The following is a 20,495-nucleotide window of genomic DNA, read 5'->3' as shown; positions in this document are numbered from 1 at the left end:
AAAAAAGGCCATTTTTTTTTTTTTTTTTTTTTTTTTTTTTTAAGTCATAAAGAAGGAGACAGCAGAGATTCAGAGCTGGCATCAAACATCTGGGCTTCCAGGTAACCTGGGAAGTGTTTGGATTTAGGAACTTAATGCCTAAAGTACAAAACGCTTTCAAAAGAGATGAAGGCTTGGTACTTCCCTGGTGGCGCAGTGGATAAGACTCTGTGCTCCCAATGCAGGGGGCCCGGGTTCAATCCCAGGTCAGGGAACTAGATCCCACATGCCACAACTAAGAGTTTGCATGCCGCAACTAAGGAGCCCACCTGCCGCAACTAAGGTCCGGCACAACCAAATAAATAAATAAATATATATATAAATAAAAGAGATTAGGGCAGGCAAATGAGAGCTCCCCTCTCCTGCGCATTCCTCAGTGTGCAGTCCCAGCCAGAGGGACCCAAGAGAGAAAAGAGCCATGTTCAACTCCACATGTCATGTTTTGCTGTTAGGGTTGGCTGAGATGGCCGGCAAAGGAGAGAATCACTACAAGGCAAGTGTTTTTTGAATGTGATGCTTATTTTATATGTTCTAAGATTTGGGACCAGTTTCACTGGGGCCACTAAGAGTTACAAAACAGCCACAAAGCTTAGTACCCAAGGAGAGAACAAAAGAATTTCAGTGAATAACCAGAGCCTCCTCCAAGTCACCAAACCTTTTCTCTATCATTACAGATATTCTTAAGGAAGTTTAAGTTCTCTTAACCTGTATTTTCTGCCATGATCAATTCCCTCTCTATGTTGCCGCACTGTTCAGCAGAGCTCCCGGTGATGACAGGAACGTTCTCTACCTATGCTGTCCAATGTGAGAGCCATTAGCCACATGTGACTGTTGAGCACTTGAAATGTGGCTCATACCATTAAGAAATTGAATTTTTAACTTTATTTAGTTTGAACTAACTTAAATTGAAATTTAAATAGCCACAGGTGGCTAGTGACTACTGTATTGGTCACGGCAGAAACTTTAGTGCACTGAGCAGGCCTGGCTTCTTATTTCCTAGTTCTTCCTGTCTCTGAATGCTATTTTCAACTCTTCCCTTAACTTTCATCTCTTGGATTTTTAAAAATCTATCTTTAAATGTCAATCTTGTTTTTCGAGGTCTTTTTATACTGCACCTTTATCTTTGGTTAAAGCATATAAAAGTGCCCTTTTACAGGTCAAAAACGGTGGAATATTTGCAAGTCTCATATGGTTCAACTCTATATAATGTATCTTAGGCTTCTTCGGTATGACTAATACGTGACACAAAGCTATGCACACAGGAACCATCTGTGGTTGAATGAATGAATGAAAGGACGAATGAATGAACAAACAAATGAATACTAGCTGAATAAACGAGTGACAAAGTTAGGTGGCCAGCAAGTATTTAAGCGTTACTCAAGGTACCTTTCTTCGAATCAGTGGGCAAATATAATCGATACTGAGGTTAAGCCACAAGGCAAAAGCCTCTCAAATCAAAAACACATAACAGGAATGTGTTTCAACTGAATCTAGTATTAGGCACCATTCAGAACAAACTTCTGACATTATGAGAATAAAATAATCCTTCTCAATAAAATGAGTACCTTGGGATTCACGAATTCCTGGAGCAGAAAATGATTAAAAATCATTAAGGATGGGTTGTTTATTGAGGAGGGAAACGGAGTCGTTAGAAAAGGGAGATTTGGGGATAGGTACCAGAGACATTTGAGAGCTATGGAAAAGACGTGGTCACAGTCTAATAATGGGCCTTTGGGAATATTTCTGTGTAATATGAGAACTGGAGAAGTGGGGAAAAAAAAAAAAAGATCATCAGTTTTTAAAGTCTAACAAAATAAGCTTTCACTGCAAACAATCTGGCCTGGTGTTGTTCATGAAAGCCCACTGTGCCTATCTTTGAAGTGGAAAGGTGGGTTAAAACACAAATGCATTTTCTGTCTCTCCTTCTAAAAATGTGCTTGTAGACTTTAGCCTTTCTTCTGCTACTTGTATTCATGGGCTTCTTCTGACGTCATTCCTTACACAATAATCTCCCCATCAAAAGAACACAAGTAGGTGATAATTTCAAGTGTAAATCAATACCCTGAGTCAAAAGACCAACACACACACACACACACACACACACACACACACGCACACACGCACACACACGCACAGCTGTAGTTCTCCATGTATGAAATGATGCCACAAACCCACGGCCAGCGGTGCGCACACGGGAGAGGTGTTTGCAGAGTGAAGAATCATCATCCATGGTCTGTCACATGGTCCCCATTCATGAGAATCAGTTACACATACAAGTCGTATGAAGGCTAAGACCACCATCTGTGGCCAGAGGTAAGAGATGACTGGTCCCTAAAGGGTCAGATCCTGCACCCTAACTCCAAACAGATTATGAAAAAAATAGGTACAAGGAGCTGACACCTGTAATACTACGGGTTTTGACAGTACTATAAAATGGAACCCGGAAAAGTGGATGCATATGGACATGGCAACCGACACATGGTAAAACGAATTTTTCTCTCCATCCTACTGGAAAATTCACAGAAGATTTAAGGTTTAGAGTTTCCACCAGTGGTTTGGACTAGGTTCCTATTTTCTTCTCCAGAACGATAGGTTACAGTGAGGCAAGAAGGTTAAAGTCACAGTTCAGGTAAGAGGCCAGCAGGCTTTTTTGGAGCCCATGCTATATGAAGCATGGAAGTTCTACTCTGGGAAGGAGTGAGCGGCAGAGCCTGGTTTCCATAGCACTGCCATGGAAACAGCTCTCTGTGACTCTGCCTCCAGGCCCTCTGAAACTGAAGCATCTCTCCCTTTTTTGCTCTAACATCCACCTCCGTATCACATGCCCCCAACCCCTCACAAATGATTAAGGGGTATTTTGAGAAAGCGGGGCCCTAACCGGGCTTTTGCCTGGTTATATTAATAGACATTAATATCCTTGAATGAAGAAAAAAAATCAGATGTTTCTTCCTCTTTCACTGGGGGTGGGAGGGAGGTGGTGGATAAAAAAGAGAAGAATAAAAACCGAAAGGCTCAAACCCCTAAACCTGAAATTGCAAAAGTAAAAGTCTTGACAAGTGGCGTATTAAAGATGGGCTTACTAATCTCATGCAGTGGGTTCTTTTATCCTCTTTTGTCTGCCTGGAATGCCAGTGTCCAAATATAAAGGATTTAATTGACTGTTAGGATGTACAAGAGCCTCTCCCCTAATCGTTATCATGGGTGATCAATTGGAGGTTTGGTAGGATTGTTTTCTCAGTCTCCATCCCTTGGTCATGAGCAGGCCAGCAGTGCACGGGGCTGGAATCTGGCTGGGTGACGTGCCCTCTAGCCGAGCTGGAGCGATGCCCAGGGACCAGGAGTAGCTCTGGGGGCTCAGGAGGCCTGGGAGCCAGCAGATGCTCGGGAACTTGACAGAGCACTGGAGGATGGCTCCTGGCCCAGCCGGGGGACTGCACCTGGGACCCTCAGAATCCTCTTCCTGTTTTCAGTTCTTTCTCCACCTGACAGAATGAACTTGGGACCCTGACCTTGCCACACGTGTAATGCACAGATGCATAAAAGCATTACACCTGAGAAGAGCCTGAAGCTACAGTTCCTGGTAAAATGGTTGAGAGCAAACATAGTAAAGGAGGGCTTCAAAAATTGCTGATGGGGAAAGATGGGGCTGTGATTGTTTTCTGTTTGTTTGTTTGTTTGTTTTTGTGGTACGCGGGCCTCTCACTGCTGTGGCCTCTCCCGTTGCGGAGCACAGGCTCCGGACGTGCAGGCTCAGCGGCCATGGCTCACGGGCCCAGCCGCTCCGCAGTACGTGGGATCTTCCCGGACCGGGGCACGAACCCGTGTCCCCTGCAACGGCAGGCGGACTCTCGACCACTGCGCCACCAGGGAAGCCCTGTGATTGTTTTTTAACCCCTTCAGCATCACCCGATCATGAGTAAAGGGTAGGAAGAGTGCACGTATACATGCAGAGAGGATGAAAAGTCTGGCCGTGAGTTTCCAGCACCTCAGGAATGCTTCTTCGGGGCAAATAACTGAAATGCTCTATGTCTTTATTTCTTCACCTGAAAAGTCTCCTCTGCCTGCCTTGCTGAGAACTGTGGGATGGAAAGCAAAGCCCGGATCAGTCAGAGTTAGACAAGGGGGAGTAAAATAACACAGGAGTTCTGAATTATTCATTTTTATTTGTGTATTGTAGTGATAATTGCTACAGTTTTTTTTCTGTTTCTCCTGGATGTTGAAAATTGTAAAAAGAAGACTGAATAATTCAGCATGACTCAAGAAAACATAAACGGAGTACTGTCTGGACAGTGAATGCCTATGAAAGAGATTCATTTTGCTGTTATTCTTAACATTTGTGTGATGCACTGGTTTATAATTTAATTAACAACCTACGATGGCTCTAATGAACGTGATAATATTTGTAAAGCATTTCAGTGTTCTAAACGTGAAAGGGACTGAACAGTGTCTATCTCTTCGTTTCTACCAAAGGGTAGGAAGGAGCAGAGGACCCAGTGGGAGAGAACAGGGACGTTCTCTGACCAAAGGCCATTCCAGGAAGACATCAGCACCCACACATGCCAGAGGCACATTTCCGGGCACTAATTCCTGCCCTGGCTTTTGAGCGCCTGTGCTAAGCTCTACATGCCATCTTATTTCATACCACCGCAAGCCTAGAGGCAAGGCAGGATTTATTTTAAAGGGGGGGTTGTTATTTCAGTCTAAGAGTCACAGGTGAGTTGGAGAAACACAAAAAGTGTCAATTTCTCATTATTCCTAGAGACTAAGGAGCCCAAACTCCAATCCAAACCTCATGTACTTAAATCCATTTCCTCATGACATCTGCTTCACAGAGTCCAGAAATGCTGCCTGAGGGAACCAGCCAAAAAAGGGCGTGGAGAGGGGAGAGGGGACAGCAGTCTGAAGAAAAGAACATTCATCCCCTGAAGACTGCCAGTCCTCAATTTCCCATCAAAGATGGGACCATCCTGACACACCCCATCCCAGGCGCTGGTCCAAGTCTCTCTTCAGCTCCTCCCTCTGTGTTCCACACCAGAGTGGTCGGCCTTCTGGGGGCCTCTCTTTTATACTACAGGCTGTTCAGCAGCCCTAGCCCCTCTCCCTTGTGACAGTAACACCCTACAGTCATGTAACCTCTGAAATGTACATCCACACATTTATTTCCAAACACCCCATGGGCAAGTTATGGGCTGAACTGTGTCCCTCTAACGTTCACATGTGGAAGCCCTATCCTCCCTTCCACCCGCCACTTCAGAATATGACTGTATTTGGAGACAGGGCCCCTCAAGAGCTGATTAAGTTAAAATGAGGCCATTAGAGTGGGCCCTAATCCAATATGACCAGTGTCCTTATAAGAAGAAAAGATCTGGACACATAGAGACAACAGGGACATGCCCGAAAGAGGAAAGACCATGTGAGGACACAGGAAGAAGGTGGCCATCTGCAAGGCAAGGAGGCCACACGAGAAACCAAACCTGCTGACACTTTGATCTTGGATTTCCAGCCCCCAGAACTTTGATAAAGTAAATTTCCGTTGGTTAAGCCACCCGGTCTGTGGTGTTTATTATCGTAGCCCTAGCAAACCAATATAGGAGATAACACCACCTCCAGCTGAGAAGCAAAAAAAGGTTCTATGCATCTGCAAAACTCAACTCACACTCATTTTGTCCAAAAGCCTTTACTAATCTCTGAAAGGAAATATAAATCCACAATCCTTCATCTAAGACTCTAGGAGCAGGATGTGCTTGATAATTCTAAATTTTTCAAAATTTAAAAAGTAACATGGTGGTGCATTTCCTGAATATTACGTAACACCCTCCTAGGGGTGTCTAGGGTAAGACCCTGTAATCAAACACATAAATGTTTCCCCCACAAAACATAAAAACTGAACACTTTTAAGATTAAATTAAGACTATAAATGGATTCACATCACTTTAGGTCAGATTTTGCTGCCAAATGAGTTTATATTAAATCAATTTTTTACCATAATTGAACTACAGATAATGCTTTGTTCTTCAGTATATGTTGGATTTCTCCCCCGCAATTAAGAGATCATGACTCAATCCACCTCCCTTAATGAATGAAATCCAGAACCTCCAGAGGTGAGACTTAAATGAAGATTCTTCTGGTGAACAGGAGCAAGCAGCAAGCAGCATAAACTTCCTGCCCCGAGGTTTCGCCTTCCTCACTGGATTCTCCTACTTTAGTTCCTGGCCCTGGGTGAACATTTCTCTCCTTAAATCTCTGGCCGACTTTGGACAAAGCCTTTCCTTTAGTTTCCCTTATTAGAACTTTCAAAAAAGAACTTTATTAAATCCCAAGGGCTAACAAAGGGGGAACAAACAGAGCTATTCTGACCCTACTCTGGGTAGCTAGCCCTCAGAGGCTTACAGCCCCCCAAATAATCCACATCCCAAGAGAAAAGAGGAAAGAAGGCCCATAGCCAACTACCTAGTGCTATCCTAAGTGCCACCACCTAGGGACACAACCCTACGTATTTTGACCCTTCCATTTTCAAAACCAAGAGAAAGGTCCCTTCTCTCGCCTGCGACAAAGCAGAGAAGTTGTCCTTCCCCTACCCATATACCCACCCACCCAAGCTCAAATATTTATTCAATAAACATTAAGCACCTAGTAGGTTCTTCAACTCAACTAAGTGCTAGGAATACAACCGTGAGTAAAACAGTAAATTTACCCTCATGGAACTTCTTAGAAACATTTTTGCTCTGTATACCAACAGCACACATTGCTTACCTCTGCTATAGTAGTCACCGTACTGCATTTTAATTCTTAAATGCCCAACTTTCTTACTAAATGTTTAGTTTGTTATGGGAAGAAGCCATGTCCTTTTTATTTCTCAAGTTTTTTACACAATGCTTGCCTACATTAGGGGGCCAGATTAATGGTGACTGGATTAATGAATAAAGGAACAGGGATGAGGGAGAACTTGGCCACTAAATGCTTTTAATTATCTAAAAGGCAACCTTTCTTTCTTTTTCTCCACATCTGTGTCTTTACTATCCCTTGGCTAATTACTGCAACAGTCTGATAACTGGTCTCCCTGCCCACAAAAATTTATGCTTCACTTTGCTACCAAAGAGAGCTTTCTAAAAGAGAAATTTGATCATTCCACTACCTTTTGGTAAGGATCAAATTCCTTTGAATCATACACACGGCACTTCACAATCTAGTCCAAACTGGTTTTTGTTTTGTTTTGTTCGCTTTTTGTTTTTTCCACTCTTCTTGCACTTCCTACCGTGCAACATTTACCCCATTTACCCAAGATTACTCCATGTTCCTAAAATACACCCTGCTCTTTCGTCTCTGTATCTCTCCCCAGGCTGTTGTTCCATTTTCCTGTAATGCTTAATTATGGCTCCTCTTTTCCACCTCGCCCCCTACCCCCAAACACCTCCCCATTGAAAAAAACCCTTGTTCACTGTTCAGAGCCCAGCTCAAATACCTTTTCCTATATGGAGTCTCTTCAACTCTCAGGCAAAGTCATTCTTTTCCCCTGAAACCAAGCAATACAGTAAAGGAGGGTTTCAGGAGGAAGGGCTCTCTTCCTCTCTTATGCATACCATATACTTGGTGGAGGTCATTCCTGGCCCGAGACTGGAACTGGGAAATGTACCCCTCTGCCTTTAAGAAGATGTTGTTAAAATGCTAATATCTGAAAGATGTATCACACGCAAAGGCTAACCTAATGATCAGTTAATTGTTATCAGGGATTAGTTAATGGCCAGCTGAGCAACAGAAAGGGACTGGTGCCTGGGAAGGAGAAGTCAGAGAGGAAGAAAGGTGCTACATACAAAAAGAGGTAGGAAGGAACATAAAACAAACTTTCCCTCTTTTACCATTTGCCTGGGATCAATGCTGGCCCATGTAGTAACAGAGACCCTGATCATTTGGTCATTTAGGGAGAATTAAGTACCAGCCACTGTGAAACGTCCCTTCGGAGCCATATATGATTAAGATACAGCCACTATCCTCAAACAGCTTACAGTCAAGTGAACTATTGAATTCACAAGAATCACAAGCCTACCATCCTACCCAGGGCCAGATTTTTTTCTACCAACTGAACGTAAAATGCAGGAAGTATATTCCTTGTTGTTTCTAAGACTTCAAACATTACTTTCTCCATTATACAGAATAAATATGGGAGGCAATGAAGCAGTAAGAAGCTGCCCATAAATATTCTCAATCCTGGCCATAAATATGTCCTAACTTTAACATGTATAACAAGTCGAATGAAAATCAAGGAAGGAGATGATGCAAAGCAATTTAATTTGCTCTGTCTCTCTACTCTCTTTTCTGTACTGTATTTCCTAAAGGGCTGGGCCTGAAGTCTTACAAATTATTAGCACAGGGGTTTCAGAAGGGAATTTGGATGTGCAAAAAAGAGAGGGAGAGAAGTCTACGAAAAAATTATGGAACCACACTTGTAACATATTTGGTTAAAAATAATGGTACCACCCTTGTAATATATTTGGTCAGAAGGAGCCAAACAATCAAACAGATTCTGAAAAACACTTGTAAGGGGGTTCAACCCTCTCAGCCTGTAATGCAGCAGTCAAAGATCTAAATGTATCAGGCAAAGGGGGATGCTTGCAGGGGTTACAAATAAGTGCACAGCCCGTGAACTTACAAGCTATTTGCTAAAATAAAGTGTGCCCACGGGGAAAAGTAACTAAAATATGACAGAATCAGATAAAGGTTAATGAGATGAATAGCAAAGAAAGTATGGGGTAACGTCAAAACAAAACTTTATTTATTGGGAAGATTCTACATGTCAAGCAGTTTGCAACATCCCTGTTAAGTCTCATAACAACCAGACAAAGTCACTAGGGTAGAAGTCTTCTTATCTGACAAGATCAGGATGGACAGAAAACTTCGGTTGAAGCAAGTAATATTTATACCTTTTACGTCTTATTTTAAGCTAGAATATATAAATGTGTGTCCACTTGCTAATCTCTTGATATAGAGACAAAACCTTTTTGTTGATTTTGACTTGATGACTGGAGTTCCTATCTTTCTTACATAAATGACCCCCAAAGTCCGTATTCTATAATTCTTAGTTTTAATTCCTGTAAGACACCTGCAAGGGTTGAGAATCATTTCTTTTTCCACATGGTTATCCAATTGTTCCACTTCCTTTTGTTGAAAAGCCTCTTTCTCCACTGAATTACCCTGGCATCTTTAATGAAGATCAACTGCACATATAAGTCCACTTAAGAACCCCATTGATCTATATATCCATCCTTATGCCAACACCACTCTTTATTAGTGTAAGTATGGTAAGTTTTGAAATCAAGAGGTCTGAATCCTCTAACCTTGTTCTTTTTCAGAATTTTATTGGGTATTATAGGTCCTTTGTAATTCCAGATTTCCATAAGCTTTTTATAATAACTTGTCAATTTCTACCCAAAAAAAATCCCCCTGGGATTTTGACTGAGATTTAGATGAGTCTAAAGGTTAGGGTGAAAAACCCTGAATCTTAAAATAAATATTTAATCCTTTGATCTATGAGCACAGTATATCTTTCCATTTACTTAAGTCTTCAATTGTTCTGAGCAATGCTTCACAGTTTTCAACGTAGAAGTCTTACCCATATTTTGTTACATTTTCTGTATTTCACGTTTTTAATGCTATTGTAAATAATATTTTATTTAAATTTCTTAAATTTCCAATTGTTCTCTGTTAATATATAAAAATACTATTGATTCTTACATATCAATTTTGATTCCTATAACCTTGCTAAATTCGTTTCTTCTAGTGATTTTATTTATATCCCTTAGAATTTTCTACATAGAAGATCATGTCATGATACTTTTACTTGCTCCTTTCCCATCTGCATGGCTTTTACTTCTTTTTCATGACTTATTCAGTATGCTACAAAACTTAGTATAATGCAAAGTAGAAACAGTAAGAGCAAACATCCTTGCCAATCTTAGGATAAAAGTATTCACTCTTTCACCATTAAGCACAATGTTAACTGTAGGTTTTTCATAGATGTGTTCATCAGGTTGAGGAAGTTCCCTTCTATTCTCAGTTTGTTGAGAGTTTTTATCAGAAATGGCTGTTGAATTTTGTCAAAATGTTTTTCTGCGTCTACTGAGATGATCATATGGTTTTTCTCTTCTTTTTCTGTCAGCATGGTGAATTACATTGGTTGATTCTCAAATGTTAAACCAATATAGCATTCCTGTGATAAACACCTCTTGGACATAATGTATTATCTTTTTTGTTTCTTGCTATATTTCCATATACTATTATTTTGTTGAAAATTGTTGCTTTGATGTTCATGAGGAATATTAGTATATAGTATTGCTATAAAATCTTATCTCATTTAGGTACCAAATGTCATACTTGCTTTAAGTTTTTAGACGTTCCTTCCTCTTCTATTTCCTAGAAGAGTTTGTGTAGAATTTATATTATTCTTTTCTCAAATAATTTGGTGGAATTCAACAGTGAAGACACCTGGGCCCAGCATTATCCTTATGAGAGGATTTTACCTAGGAATTCTGTTTCTTTGATAGATATAGAGTTATTTAGGTTATCTTCTCTTCTAGAATGAACTTTATTGCTTTTATGTGTTTCGAGGAATTTGTCCACTTATCTAAGTTGTCAAATTTATTAGCATATAATTGGTTATAATACTCCTTTACTATCTTTTAATTTCTACAGAATCTATAGTGGTGTCCTGGTTTCACGACTGATATTGGCAATTATATTTAATCTCTTTAATTCTTAGTCAGTCTTGCTAGAGGCTTACCAATCTTATTGATCTTTTTGAAGATATAGTTTTGAATTTCTATAGTTTTATTGATTTTTTTCTTTCATTTGTCCATTTTCTATTTCATTGATTTCCCCTCTTACTTTATTATTTCATTTCTTGATAAATATTACTAGTGCACCAGAAAAGAATGTATATTCTCCTCTTGTTGAATAAAGTTTTCTACAAAAGTCAATCAGGTCAAAGTGGTGGATAATGTTCTCCGAGTCATCTATATCCTTAATACGTTTTGGCATACTTGTTTTGTAAATGAATGAAAGAGAAGTGCTGAAACCTCAGACTACAAATGTATTTTTGCTTATTTCTCTTTTCCATCAGTGTTCCATCAGTGTTCGCTTCATGTATTTTGAAGTGATTAGGTGCACACACATTTGAGATTGTTGCATCTTCTTGAAGAAAAAATGGACCCTTTTTCGTTATGAAATGTCCCTTTTTATGCCTGGCTATATTCCTTGCCCTGAATTCTACTTTGTCTCATATTAATATAGCCTATTCAGATTTCTTTGGATTAGCACTGGTACAGTATATCTTGTTTCACCTTTGTTCTTTTAACTTATCTATGTCTTTATATATAAAGAGGACTTCTTATAGAGGCCTTGGTTTTTATCCAATCTGATAATCTATGCCTCTCAATGAAGTATTTAGGCCATTTTCATTTAGTATTATTATTAATACGTTTGGGTCTACATTTACCATTTTGCTCTGTTTTCTATTTTTTACATCTATTTTTTGTTCCTTTTTTCTGTTTTTTGCCTTTTCTTGGACTGTCATTGTTCTGATGGTTTCTCTAGGATTTACAATATTCATCTTTAAATTATTGCACTCTTTCTTCAAATAATATTATACCACTAGACAGATAGTATAAAAAACTTCCATTTTCTTTTTCATCATGTTCACATCTTCCTTTACATCCTTGAACATATTTATAATGGCTCTTTTAGTACCCTTTACCAGTGTTTTGAACATCTTTGTTATTTCTGCCTCTCTTTCTAATGTTTTGTTGGGGTCTTTTCCCTGTTTACAGGTCATAGTCTCCTGTTTTGTGTGTGTGTGTGTGTGTGTGTGTGTGTGTGTGTGTGTGTGTGTGTGTGTGTGGTGGGGGGAGGTAAACTTTAAAATTCCTTTTAAAAATGTGGGAATTTATTTTCTGGCATGGAGTTACTTACAGGTTAGTTTATTGCTTCTTATGGTATTCTAGAATAACCCTTATTTTAACAGTAATTTAACCCACTTCTAAGACATTAGATCTGAGATCTCTACTGAACTCAGTGAAGTCTTTCCACTCTGGCTTAAGGGAACTAGAATGGTCCCTGGCCCTGTGGGAGTCATGGAATTGTTCTTCTTATAGTTCCATGATAATTGTTATTTCCTCAGAAATTGCTCCTATCCAATCTCGGGGAGTTTCACTTAGAATGTGCACAGATTGATATTTGGACAAAGACTCAAGAGGAGCCCTATGCATATTTCTGGAGCTCTTTCTCATTTTGGGTGTTCTGTCCCACAAAGCTCTTGCCCAGCCTCCCAAAAGCCTGACCTCTGTTTTCTTACCTCAGTGAGATTGCTCAACTCTACTCAGATCACCCCTCCCTGTGCCTCAGTCACGTCCAATGTCTAAAATAAGCCATTTCCTTTTTCCCTTTCAATTTTCTAGTTGTTTATGGTGTGTGGGGGGGGGCTAATTCTAGATTGTCTTACCCCCTCATGGCTAGAAGTTAAAGTCTCATACTTTTTATATTTGATATTAAATTATATCATCTTGTCTCTGCTTAGACACCTTCAATAGCTTCATATTACGTGTGGAATTATACCCAAGGTCTTTATCATGGCCTATAAGGATGTACATGATCTGATGCCTGTCTTTTTTTCTGACCTCAACTCCTACTAATCATCCTTTGCTCACTCCATTCCAGCTACATTCGCCTTCTTTATTCTCTATAATTCCTCATCAGAGCCCTTATCCTTGCTGCTAACTCTTCCTAGGGTGCGTCTACCATAGATCTTCACATAGGTGGCCTCTCGTCATCTAACCCCAGTCCAAACTTTACCTCCTCAGTATCTTCACTGAATACTCAATCTAAGCTAGCTACTCCCCCAGCCACTTTGCATTAAAAGATTCCCTTTTATTTTCTTTATAGAACTTACCACTACCTGAAATTATTGTGTTCATTGATGTGTTATCTGACCATCTCCAAGACTGGGACATGTAAACTCCATGAGCCCTGAGACAGGTCTCTTCATTCCTGAATATCCATCGCCTATAAGAGTACATGCCTACACTGGGCATTCAGTAAGTATCTGTTGAATACACAATACTGTTCATTTTAAATTAGAATTTAGAACACGGAGAGCAGACTGTGGTCTAGAGAAAGAGAAAACAGAGAGGGAACTAAGCCCTTGGAGATGCTGACACCCTTTCTTTTCCATTTGCTCTTTCAACACACCCATTCCTGCTTCATTATCTGCAGTCCTGGCCTAACAGATAAATTTGAGACCTAAGGATGATACAGATTTCACCAGGTCCTGGTTGAATATTTGAGACTGATCTTTATCTGAATTAAAATCAGAATCCTCTGAGATGCCAGTCTCTAAGAGAGAGATGTAGGAGGTAAGAGAACACCAGCCCTGCTAAGTCCACCTGCCAGGTTTCAGTAGCCTTTCTCTTTGTGTCTCAGATGAGACTATTCCTGAACTCAGGGCAGGAAAGGAGGAGTCCCTTTACCTCAGTGGTTTTTCCACGCTTACGCGGTGGCGGCTCTGTGATAGCGCTCTGTCTGAAAGAAAGGGGTCACCTCCAAGGTGTCCCCACTCCCTCTTTCCAAGATGCTGTGGGAAGGTACAGGCATGAAGAAAGGATGTGGAGTGCTGGCGAGTGGGGGGTGGGGATGAGGGAGGGGATGAGACACGAGAGTGTGTGTGGTGGATCTAACCTACTCTCAAAGCACCTGAGACCCACCCACTCCCTGGCAGACAAGAGAGGGCAAATCTGTCACCCTGTGATCAGAAAATGGTTGAGGTCTGTCAACAAGCCAGAGTCCCTTAAGACACCCACATAAGAGATACTTGACAAAAGCAAGGAACCTTAAAGAAGGCATTACCTAAGGTAAGAGATTACAGCTCAGCAAGAGGCCCATACCAGAGCAGGGCCAAGTCAGTCAGCTCCTTCTTATGCCTTGGGTTACGACCCAATTCCATTACTTTTATGACTTGGATTATAACTCATTAACACAGACTCAGATAAGAAAACTATCAGTCTTGCAAAAACTGAAACAAATTAGTCTAACTTAGGCTTCTACCTTGAGGAATACATTTTTTTGACGTATGACTTCTAGCTTTATGATCCTGTACAAACACCCAAAGAGAGCACGTCTTTCATTTCCTAATGAAAGGAGAGTTGCAGAGAAACTACAGAGAATATAACTGGAGAAAAAACAAATGCCTTCATCTTCTTTGGAGCAAACACTAGCATTAGCTTATCTTTATAACACCTTATCAAAGGAAGAAGGAAAAAAATTAAAAATTAAATTAAAATATATGTACATAGATTGGGGAGCTATATATACATAAATAGATAATATAGATACAATTATAAATAGATAATATAGATAAATTGATAGATAATATAGATATAAATATAATTATAAATAGATAATATAGATAAATTGATAGATAATATAGATATAAATATAATTATAAATAGATAATATAGATAAATTGATAGATAGCTAATATAGATATAAATATAATTATAAATAGATAATATAGATAAATTGATAGATAATATAGATATAAATATAATTATAAATAGATAATATAGATAAATTGATAGATTGATAGATAATATAGATATAAATATAATTATAAATAGATAATATAGATAAATTGATAGATAGGTAGATAGATACATCTATCTATCTATATATGTCCCCGATCGTAGAAACTAAGCTACAGGACAGTATAAACCATCTAGACCAACAGCCCTCTTCTCCACTGAGGAAAGCTTAAAACACCGGCAGCAGTCTTGCCCAGACATCCCTGCTTAAAGAATCCTTTTCCTGCAAGAAAAGAACAGAGCCCAGCAGGAAAGTCCCACTGTAAATACCATCATGCTCATCAACACCTCCCCACGCACCCGTCACAGCTTTAAAGTGAAAACTGCAGGTGAGTGAGTTGATTTTCTGGTACCCTATCAAAGTGCAAGTAAATTCAAAGCTGCCCCAAAAGACAGTGTCAGAGGTGAGAGAATTCCCAGAGTTTACCAATTGCTGGTGATCGTCTCTTCTAGAACAGGAGCCAACAAACACCCTTTCTGGCCACTGGAGATGCCAGCTCAGGCCTGAGGGACAAGAAAGCACAGGAGTGGTGGGTAAAGCCAAGGACAGAGGGAGGGTGAGGGCAGCGTGACGCCCGGGCACAGCAACACTGGGTAAATGTGACTGAAATGGGACTGAAAGGGGTTGAAATTGAGTGTAGGAGATCGGCAAGGCACTGCAAACAGGCAAGGACGGGGGAAAGGAGCAGAGGGGTCCATGTGGAGGAACCCAGTGAGTGCCCCTCACAGCTTTCTCTACAACCAGTCAGCAGACCAAAGTTGCAGGCCCCTCTCTCTGCACCAGGCCAGGCCAGGCCGCCTCCTAGTTAAACAGTTTTAGTCTCTTTTCCTACTCAACCTTATAAAGACTGTGTACTGACACATCCAGAAACAAAAAGTGATCTGGGCTTAAGGGAAACAAGTCAGCAGGGCTAAAATAAATTCAATAAGTAGTACTCTGCTTTTCATTCGTTTTCTATAAGGTTTGGGGGGAATTTGCCTTTATAAGAGAAGACTTGCATGTATTTGTTCCAAAATATATGCTATATGGCGGGGGAGGGGAGAGGGGAGTGTTCCTCGTTGGGGGACAGGTTTGTGTTATTTTATTTTCATTTATTGGTGCCAGCCATTAGCAGTAGGGGAACAAACTTAAAGAAAGGTGGTGTTCACAAACAAACATGGAGTCCAGGAAAATTTAGCAATTTTCCTGAGACCTGTTTCTTTTTTATAAGTATGTATCCTTATTGTAAGAGTATTATTATATCTTGTAATTGTGGGAAATTGGGGAATTATAAGAACACACAGAAGAACACTGAAATCATCTCTGCTGTCTTCATTCAGAGATCATAACTTATCGCTTTTGGTGTCTGGAGATGAACATTTTTTCCATTGCTCACATCATCGCAGTATATTCATTTTTACAAACATGGGCTCCTCCTAAGTTCACTCTACACCCCCAGCAAAACACACACCACACTGGAATTCGTCTTCCAGAGAGTACACTCCACCACACCACTACTGGGTAGAACCTTCAGGGTGCACCCCCATCTCCACTGGATAGAACCTTCTAGAGTGTAGGGTCTTTTATTTGCATGCCATCCCCTGCATATCATAATAAATACAGTGTCCTGAACACAGTAGAGAATCAACAAATATTTGTTGACTAATTATTACAACTGCGTTTTCATTCATTTATTGAATATAACATTTTACCGTTTCATTAATTTTGTCTTCTATAAAATGCAATTTTTAATGGCTGTTTAGCCTCCATACCATAATTTAAGTAGCTCATCACTGAACATGTAAAATGTTTCAAATCACTATGATAAATAACGCTTTGATAACCATCTTTCAGATAAATATTTTTGCATTGTCATAGGGTCATTTTCTATAAGCTGAACAGCTGTAATTGTATACACATATTTTTGAGGCATTTATGACCAGACTGTCTTCCAAAAAGGTCATTCTGGTTTACATTTTTATGATGAATTTATGCGAGTGTCTATTTCCCCGTACTCTCACCAACACTAAGTACTTTAATGCAGAAAAAATTGTCACTCTGATGGATAAAATATAGTATCTCATGATAGCTTGAATTTGGATTTTTTGATGTCAGTGAAATTGAGCTGCCTGTGTTCAAAACTGTGTTACTTCCCAAAGAATAAAGTCAGTTCTCCACCTTTTATCATCCTTATCTTCTGTTATTCCCCCCCATATCTACCTTACAAAATAGCCATAATGGGTATTTGCTGTTCCTCCCAGGCAGGCTGTGCTCCGTAGCCTCTACTCCCGCTTCTGCCTCCTTTCCCACCACTCCGTCTCCACTTACAGGAAGCCTACCCTTCCTTCAAGGCCCTTGTCCAAAGACAATACTTTTATTCACCAGAGCAGCGTTCACGGAGGTCGTGAAGAGGCTCCTCGCTGTGCCCCACCAGGTGTGCTCTCTCCGTCACAAAGCTCAGAAAGCTATCTGTCCGCAGCAATCGTGTCCTGTCTTGTGTCACAGTTATTTGTATCCCTGATTCCTTAGCTCTGGCCACACTGGCCTCCTTCAGACTCTCATACTTGGCCACGCAGCCTCCTCTGACACAGCCACTGCACGTGCTATTTCCTCTGCCTGGAATGCTCTTTCCTCCCCTCTATGCCCAGTTGGCACTACTCATCCCGATGCCGTCCTGACCTCTGCGACTAGGTCAAGTCCCCCTAACACTGTGTACCTCACATCCTAGTACTTACTACAGTTGGAGTTTTAAGTTTACTTGTGATTCCTTAATGACCTGCTCAGCTGCAACCTGCATCAAGGAAGTGCCTTTTTGTGTTCACCACTGTAACCCCAAGGCCTACAACGTCCATAACAGGTGCTCAGTGGATAATTATTGAATAAATGAATGAATAAATGGTGTGGAAAACAAATGGGATAATGTGACGAGGGCTTTGTATACAAATGGTCATTGTTAAAGTTGTAGTTATTACTGGGATTGCATGCTTCTTGAAAACAGTGCCTAGCATGGCATTTGGCATATGGTATGGTATTAAAAACGATTATCTCTTGAATTGAAAGTGGACAGGTGACGTGGATCTGTGCTGACCCAGGAACTTACCATAAATCTGACCTTGGAAGATGGCTAAGCACTACGACATCCCACAATTTCAATCAATCCATTCAGAGGGTTGTAGGCACTCAAATGTAAGAATCGTTAAGTCCATTGTCCAGTCCTTGTCCTTACAAGGAGGATTAACACACTAGAACCTGCCTTAGGACAGCCACCATGGGCCTCAGAACATTCTTCCTTTCTGTCTCCTCAGAACCTTGGCCTTTTCCCTGTCCTAATTTTATGCTATGACTCTTCCCCGATTCCTAAATCCAGTTCATTAAACTAGCTGAGAATATTATAAACTATAAATTCTGTTATAAAACTTATAAATTCAGTTTTTTTCTTTTTTTATATATAAATTTACTTATTTTATTTATTTATTTTGGCTGCGTTGGGTCTTTGTTGCTGTGCGCGGGCTTTCTCTAGATACGGCGAGCAGGGGCCACTCTTCATTGCAGTGCGTGGGCTTCTCACTGCGGTGGCTTCTGTTGTTGTGGAGCACGGGCTCTAGACATGTGGGCTTCAGTAGTTGTGGCACGCGGGCTCAGTAGTTGTGGCTCGCAGGCTCTAGAGTGCAGGCTCAGTAGTTGCGGCGCACGGGCTTAGCTGCTCCGTGGCACGGGGGATCTTCCCGGACCAGGGATCAAATCCGTGTCTCCTGCATTGGCAGGCGGATTCTTAACCTCTGTGCCACCAGGGAAGCCCATAAATTCAGTTGTTTTCTGATTGGTCTTTCTGAATGACCCCTGAGCCCAAGATTCTCCAACTGTGGAACTCCTCTCTTCTAGCATATCTCTCATCCTGATGTAAGATGGGGGCTGTCACCATGTGGCCACCTGCTAGGTAACTTTGAGCAAATGGCAGGTGCTAAGGTGAGACTGATGGAAGCAACATCCTTAGAACCGAAGAGGCTACAACGGCCCCATCTCACTCCCATTCCTACCCTTCTTACATTGGAGGAAATGAGGTCCCCAGAGGCTAAGGCACTGCTCCACAGGATCACAGCTCACGATGACAAAGAGGTATCGGGCCCTTCCTACAGCCCCATGATTCCTTCGTCATGGATATCACAGAGGGAAAAAAAAAAAAACTGATGACGCTGCCTGAATGTGATTGAAATTCTGTGAGTTGAAGGCTTGCTACTTTTTCCTAACACGTCCACTGCCCACAGGTAAAGGCAAGAAAAAAGAGCAAGGTGAAGACACACCTTTTCTATCTGACAGTGTCTCGAACTAGAAGAAACCCTCCATAGGAAGTTCCATCAGCAGCTTTAGGTCAAGTTCCAGACGCAAATCAAAATGCCAAGTCATGTTTGTTTCACGCGCGCCACAAAGAGCATCATCTTTCGACCTGAGTGACCACCGGAGTGCACGATTTCCCCCCGTGCACCCTCACATTAGGCACCCCTGACTCTGCCTGGGTTCCCATCTTGTTATCCCCCAGCAGCTGGCAGACCCTGACCCTGGGACAGCTCCCGCCTGTTTACCTGGCTAATTGCAGTGGTGTTCTCCCTTCACCCCTTTCACAGGTCAAAGAATGGTCATGTTTCACGAGGACCTTGGATTTTTGAAAGGTGATATGCAGAGACGGAGAGGGAGGTTTGAGCTAAATCTGAGAATTATGTGCCTTTTTCCCCCCAAGGATTTCAGGGATGGTCACTTTACAGCCAAGTGTGCGGAAGCCATGATCACTGCCTTCGCCAAACAATCCCCAGCTAAGCCAGTAAATCTCAACCTGTTACACATAAGAATCACCTGGAGGGTTTAAAAATTTACATTTGTGTGCACCCCAAAATGATTACATCAGACTCTGTGGGTGGGATGCAGGCACCTGTATTTTTAAAAACTCTCCAGGTGATTCCCAAGTGCAGCCGAGTCTGTGCACCTCTGTTCCAAGCACGGGCCAAAGGAACCTTCTCTAACTGACCTTTATGTGCCATGGACAGAGCACCAGGAATGGAAATGAGGAAAAGGACAGTTAAATCTGTGTCCCTTCCCCTATTCTCCTTCTTTCCCCATTTACATCACAGGCTGTAATTCGAGTGGCTTGAAGAGCTATCTACCATCTACGGAGCAGAAAAAAATCCTGAAGGAAAGGAATACGTCCCCCTGCCCCTTTTCTCAAGCACTGACCAACCTCTGTCCTTCTGTCCTTACTCTGTCTTACTCTCAGTTATCGTGCTTTCTTGATTTGAAGCTCATATTTTCCCAGGATCCTAAAATGAGTTGTAAGGGAAGAGACAAGATGCCCGCACGCTCGTTTATCTGGAATCCTGGTTACGTGAACATTCCCTAGAATAACTATGTGCCTAAGAAGACGTTTCTGAGAAAGAATATTTAATGTTCTGGCTTCAGCTGTCTCTATCTTACCTCTTCCCATTCACAGAAGCTTTTATGTAAGACAGAAAAAGAACTCATCTGCTATTAGCTCAGCCCAGATAGCCCAGGAGCTGCGCCGGGAGTGAACCCAGCAGAAAGTACTCTGTGAAGGCCACTGAAATGACCTCCACAGACACAGTCCCTCATGGGGTTAGACAAGGCGGGGTGAGGGTGAAACTCAGGAAAACGCCCGCTTAGGCTGGGGACCCAGCCAGTTCTGGGGACAGGCACTTAAATTAGCATTTTGGGGGAGAAAGAGAGGGAAGGATTTAAGGAAGCCAAGGAGTTGTGTGAGAGAGAAAACATACCACATTAAAAAAAAAAAAAAAAAGAAAGAAAGAAAAGAAGAAAAGAAAAAAAAGAAAAGAAGGCAGCAGGAA

At 41.2% G+C, this 20,495-nt stretch overlaps 1 protein-coding gene across 1 annotated transcript in view; it reads right to left on the bottom strand.

Annotated features, from left to right (window-relative positions):
• The window catches only part of GRIN2B (glutamate ionotropic receptor NMDA type subunit 2B), a 296,216-nt gene that overhangs the window by 242,916 nt on the left and 32,805 nt on the right, over positions 1-20,495 (bottom strand). The window lies entirely within an intron of this gene.

This window comes from Lipotes vexillifer, unplaced genomic scaffold (assembly GCF_000442215.2).
Source record: "Lipotes vexillifer unplaced genomic scaffold, Lipotes_vexillifer_v1.1 scaffold911, whole genome shotgun sequence".
Taxonomy (NCBI): Eukaryota; Metazoa; Chordata; class Mammalia; order Artiodactyla; family Lipotidae; genus Lipotes; species Lipotes vexillifer.
The sequence above is the reverse complement of the archived record's forward strand: the minus strand, read 5'-3'. Positions and strand labels throughout refer to the sequence as shown.